Raw genomic sequence first — 6,733 nt, forward strand, 5'->3', positions numbered from 1 at the left:
TAAAATGGAGGAAGCAATATCCTTTTTTCTTAAAGCATAGGAAACAGTATATTAATTTGATCTTATTCATGTAGTCTTCTATTCAAGCTTCAACCTTGCACCTACGAATACCGTTCTGGACAACTTTAAATGGTGCAAAAGCGATGTTTAATGATCAAGATATGTCTCTACCATCCCCTGGTAAATTTGTCTCTTTTTTCTATTAAACTTGCAGATTTTCGTTGTATGACAAGCAAAATATCATGGATAGATGATTGGAAAATTCTAAGAGAAATGATATATGCATGCTTTCTTCTGTATTGATGGATAGATGATTGGAAAATTCTAAGAGAAATGATATATGCATGCTTTCTTCTGTATTGTTTTTAGAAGATGATGTACATTTTAATATATGCAAGTATCCATAAAAAGTTGGGAGATACTTCAAGAAACATGTAGGCGTCAAAAAATGCTGAAAGCGCAACTCAAAAGGAGAAAAAAGACATAAGTATAGACTGTCTCGCACGCGAGACAGTCTTTACTGTCTCGCCCGCGAGACAAGTCTTTACTGTCTTTCCATATGAGACAGTGTTTACTGTCTCGCATGCGAGACAGTTTTTACTATCTCACACGCGAGACAGTGTTTACTGTCTTGCACGCGAGACAGTGTCTCACGCGAGACAGTGTTTACTGTCTCGCACGCGAGACAGTGTTCTCTGTCTCGCACACGAGACAGTTTCAGAACTGTTTTAACCGTCACACACGTCCATTAACTGCCAAGGAACGTGGGAAACGTCATGGGCGAGAATCACGTTGATAACTACCAAGATAACAGAGTTATAAAACATGGGAAGGCAGTTACAAGAAAACTATCTGGAAGTTGAGGATTTTCGAGATAGTATTTACTGTCTCGGAACCCGAGACAGTGTTTACTGTCTCGGAACCCGAGACAGTCTTTGCTGTCTCGACCGCCGAGCAAACACTGTCTCGGGAATGTTTTTTTGCCCAGGGGTTATAAATACCCCCTGAGATCGATTTTTTTAAAAAGAGGCTGATCAGAGCACATTATTGAGCAATTTTGAGCACATAGAGAGCAGACATTATTGTTCTTGGATTCCTTGAGATTCGAGCTTTGACTTGATCTTAAGAAGAACAGCTATCTTACTTTGATACGATCTTCGTTTCAAATTCTCACTTCGATAAACGAAGGAAGAATCATTAAACCCCTCACGATTCAATCAGAATCTGTGATTCGGTGGTCCAAGAGTCAAAGCGCTCCCGGCACAGGCAAAGATCCCACGCAAGCAGCGATCTAAACAACGATCTTGCGTTTGTTTCTAAAAAGTTGTAATTTTCCTTTTGTTGTGTAAAAGAAGTCTTATAAAAAGGCTATTTCTTTTGAATTTGTTGTAATCGATCAAAGATATAATGAATTCCACAACGAGACCAACTTTTGACGCAAACAGACTGGCGACCACAGTGGGAGCCAACGGTCTCGCTGCCGAGACCGTCGTGTTGCAGCCGATCAAGATTCCAGTTGAATCCATGGTCGAATATATATAACCTTCGTGTTCCATTCTAACATTCGGGTTCTATTTTACACATTCGGGTTCCATCCTAACCTTCGGGTTTTTTCATTCAAAGATTATTATCTTGAACTTTAGTTTGCTGTTATGGCTCCTTCAGAGAAGATTCCTAAACCGTCCTTGCCCCTCAATGATAAAAGTGACTGGGCATGGTGGTCCACCATTATCACCAATGCCTTATGTAGTGCTGGTCTGCTTGATCATCTCACCAGTATGGGACCAGTTTCACCGTCCATCAGTACTGTTGCTTTATTCAGTACTGTTACATCTGACAGTGGTAATGTCGATCTTCAGACCGCTCGTGCTCTTTATGTCAGGGAGAGTTCGGACTGGCTATTGTAGGAATTTTGAGTCATGGATTTTCTCACCCGCTGTGTTGGCTCCGGTCTCACTGTCAAAATTGGTTCGCTTCCCTCTGCTCGGGCCATGTAGACTCACCTCACTGAGCGTTTCACTAAGTACTCTGATGCACGAGAGACATATCTTCTGCAACGCATTGCTCTACAATGCAAAGGTAGTTCCTCTCTACAGTCTCATTTTGGACAAATGCAAGCTTTTTGGACAGAATTACGCTCCATGCTTACTGGATGTGATTCCACATATGAAGACTGGCTAGCCTGGTACGAGCGGCATGAGGTTCATTAACTGTTTCAGTCTCTTCCTGAATATTCAACTATGGCTGATCAACTACTTCATCAGCCTTAATTTCCGACTTTGGCCTTAGTTATGAGAGCTCTCACTTCTTATGAGACCCAACAGTAGACAATTGATCAACAAATATTCTAACCTCTTCACTCGATATTGTTCTGTCTATACCTGTCACCGCTCCTGTTGTGAATCATACTTCTTAACAGGCTCCCTCTCCATAGGCTCGATCTAAGCTCTCTTGTAAATATTGTAAGAAGGAAGGACACTATATTGAGACATGCTTTAAGCTTCATCTTGAGTTACGTTCCTCAGGTACTGGTCATGGTCGACGACTCCCTCAGTCTTAACCCTCTCGTACACCAGGATTGCTGGCCAATGCTATACCTTCTACCACTTCAGACTCTACTATTCAAGTTATTGAAGGTCTTCACCATCAACTTGATGCTTTTCAGCATATCACCTCAACATCCGCTGCACAACTCTCTGGTATGCATTTTGCTAGTTCTTTAGCTAACCCTTCGGTCTCTGGTATGAATATATCTGGATTTTTTACTCTGGCTGTTCCTTACATATGCTATGTAATGCCTCACTTTTATCCTCTGTCTTCACTTCATCTTCTCTTCTCTCTATCTACATAGCTATAGGACAACCATTGTCTATCACTCGGTATGACTCTATTACCCCCATAATATGATCAATTTAGTCGTCTACCAGGTGGTCTCGTCTATGTGGCTCCTCAGTTGTGCTTAAATTTAATTTCTATTAGCTCTTTATGTATGCCTAGCTTGCTCATCTTATTTTTTCTGATACTTGTCTTTTACAGGATCCACAGATGGGAAAGATGGTTGGGGCAGGTCGTAGGAGGCACAAACTGTATTTTCTGGAATATCTTCATCTTCCAGAGTCCATACGTCCACGTTCTCTTCTTGCTTCTGTTTGTTCGTCAAAACCCTCTACCTCGCTCCCTGCCAATTTGTGACATAGACGACTTGATCATGTGTCTAATAAAAGGCTGGAGGGTCTTATTCAGTCTGGAGTACTTTGTCCTGTATCATCTAGTTCTAGTATTGAGTCATGTACCGGTTGTAAATTGGCTAAATTTAGTGCTTTATCATTTAAAAAGTGTACATTTGTATCCACTTTCTTATTTGATTTAGTACATTCTGATATTTGGGGGCCAGCTCCTCTACCTTCTTCATCTGGCTACTTATATTGTATTAGTTTTACTGATAATTTCTCTTGTTTTACATGGGTTTACCTACTTAAGAATCGCTCTGACGTACTTACTGCTTATCAAGCCTTCACTGCTATGATCTTCACTCAATGACAATCTTGTATTAAAGTTTTTCGTTCTGACTGTGCCAAAGAGTACCTATCCTCTACCATGTGTTCTATCATGTCCTCTCTTGGTACTATCTTTCAACAGTCATGTCCCTACACTCATGAGCAAAATAGTATTGCTGAACGTAAACATCATCATATCCTCGATCTATACTCATTTCTTACTCTGTTCCTCATCATTTCTGAGCTGAGGCTATTCTCATTGATACTCATGCTATTAATATCACTCCATCTAACTCTCTTTCCGGTGCTATTCCTCATAGTCATGTTTATACTCATCCTTCCCATTACGATCTGGTCTGCGTTTTTAGTTATCACTATTTCATTCTTCTGTCATCTCACGAACGTGATAAATTATCTCCCAGAGGTATTTCTTGTGTTTATTTAGGAATTAGTTCGGAACATCGAGTTATCGTTGTTATGATCCCGCAACTTGTCGAGTTCATATATCTCGTCACATTCAATTCGAAGAGGATTCTCCATAATATTCTACTTCTGATGATTTTAATTTTCTCCATTCTACTGATCATGCTTTCCCGTCAGCTGTATCACCAACTTCTTTACCTCAGTTTTCCTTTCGAGATCTCCCTGACATCTCTCCATCTCCTTCCGTTGACTCTTCCTCACCCAAACCTTCTCTTACACCAACCGATCCCTATCCCGTGGACAAGACACTCACTCCAGAAAATACTGTTGATCTTCACGCACCTACGCCAATATCTCCCCCCGTCTGAGGTTCCTCTTGCTCTTCGTCGAGACAAATGCCATTGAACGTCGAATTTCAGAGTGGTGACATGCTATAGCAGAGGAATTTCAGACCTTTAAGCAAACACATATCTGAGATGTTGTTCCCTATCCCCCTGGGATCTCTCTTGTTAGCAGCAAATGGGTTTATAAGGTCAAGTATCATCCTGATGGCACCATTGAACGTCGAAAAGCTCGTTTAGTGGCTTAAGGTTTTACTCAACAACAATGTATTGATTATAAGAAGACCTTTGTTCTTGTTGCTCAGATGCCCACCGTTCGTAGTCTACTTATGGTTGTTGCTACTCATCGTTGGCCTTTATACCAGATGGATGTCAAGAATGCTTTTCTCAATGGATCTTTATCTGAGATATTATATATGCAACTGCCTCCAACGTCCAATATTCCTCCGAGACACGTATGTCTCATTCATCGTGTTGTTTATGGTCTTAAGTAGGCACCCCACACTTGGTTTGAGTGTTTTCACGATGTTATGCTCAAGGCAGGCTTTATGGAGAGTTGTTAAGATGCTTCTATGTTTGTTCGTACTACATCGCGTAGCAGAGTTTTATTACTCATTTATGTAGATGATATGATCATTACAGGTGATGATACTGCTAGCATACAGTTCACAAAATCTTAATTACAACAACAGTTCCACATGAAGGATCTTAGATCTCATCGCTATTTTCTTGGTCTAGAAATTTCTCAGGGCCCACGGGGTGTACTACTGTCTCAACAGAAGTATCTCTTAGATATTCTAGATCGCGCTGAGCTAACTGACGATACAATTGTCAATAACTCTAACAGAATGTTAAACTTCGTTCTACTGATGGTGTGTCTCTATCTGATCTTACCCGATATCGACATCTTCTTGGCCAGTTGGTCTATATGTGCTTCTCTCAACCAGATATCTCTCATGCTGTTGGCATTGTTAGTCAATTTGTTAGTGCTCCACGTTATGCACACTATGCTGCCTTATTACGGATTCTTCAGTATCTTCGAGGTACTAGCACTCTCTCTCTCTTCTATTTCCTGTTACATCCAAGTTAGAGATTTGTGCATATTCTGATATTGATTAGGTTGGTGATCTCACTACCAGGAAATCTACCACATGTTATTATATATTTCTTGGTGATTTCATTATTTCCTGGCGAAGTAAGAAACAATATGTTATTGCTCTTTCCAGCACTGAGGCAGAGTATCGTATAATGTCCACAACAACTAAATAGATTATTCATCTTCGTCGTCTTATCAGTGATTTCGGTATTTCTGTTACGACTCATACTCCTCTCTATTATGATTATAAGAGTATCATCCAGATTGCTAATAATCCAGTATTTTATGAGATGACCAAACATATTGAGATCGACGCTCATTTTGTCCGTCAACAAGTTATCAAGAACAAGACAATTCTACTTCCTCATTTCTCATCTGCTGATGAGCTTGCAGATTTCTTCACAAAGGCCTTACCCGTTCATCGATTCCAGTTTCTTGTATGCAAACTCACTTTGTTTGATCTAACATGAGTTTGAGGGGGGTTGTTATATTGTGTTAGTAGTGGGTTTAGTCCTTATAACCTTAGTCCCACATTGATTATGAGGACAAACCTTACCCTCATCTACTTGTATATATATATATATGTACACACTCAATATTCAGTTCCAGGGAAATTTACCCAAGACTTTCTCTCTCTCTCTCTCTCTCTCTCTCTCTCTCTCTCTCTCACTTTAACACTCCGTATTTAAGCAAAGACCTACTTATGTATAATACCTCTTATAATTTTCATGGTGTATATCTTTCTCTTTTCTTTTCTTCTTCTTTTTTTTATACCTTCACTAGAATGAGACATATCAAACAAAGAGAATATTGATCACTCATAAAGTTCACTCTTCCGCTCTTCGTCACCTTGGACTCTTCTAGTATATTTAAGATAAAACAACCCTATCGCATTGTTTGGTACGTGGAAATGGAGTCAAGTGAGAATGAAATGAATGTAGGAATGGAATGAATTTCATGTGGGAATGGAAGGCTCATTCCCATTCTCATGTTTAGGTGCGATCAGAGAATTAAGTGAGAATATCTTTAAGAAGGGTATATCCAAAATTTATTTTATTATTTTTATTCTCACTTAAGTGGGAATATCAATTCTTTGGTAACTCGTTGGGAATAGTAATTCCCACATTAAGCGGGAACTGATGAAAAGTGATAATGACATTTCTAGCATCCAAAAACACTTTATATTTGGCAAGCATGAATGAAAAGTTAGAATTGCATTTCATTCTCACTCATTCCTGCGTACCAAATAAGGCGTAGGAGTGGGCGTGGGCCAGGCCAGTTCAGGCTCGTGGCCCCCTCTCGTCGGGTTCAAGACCGAGCCAGGTCAGATTGTGATGGGCATACTTATTTGATTCCGGGTCTGTGAGTAGACACGA

The sequence above is a fragment of the Asparagus officinalis genome, chromosome 3, assembly GCF_001876935.1.
Source record: "Asparagus officinalis chromosome 3, Aspof.V1, whole genome shotgun sequence".
NCBI lineage: Eukaryota > Viridiplantae > Streptophyta > Magnoliopsida > Asparagales > Asparagaceae > Asparagus > Asparagus officinalis.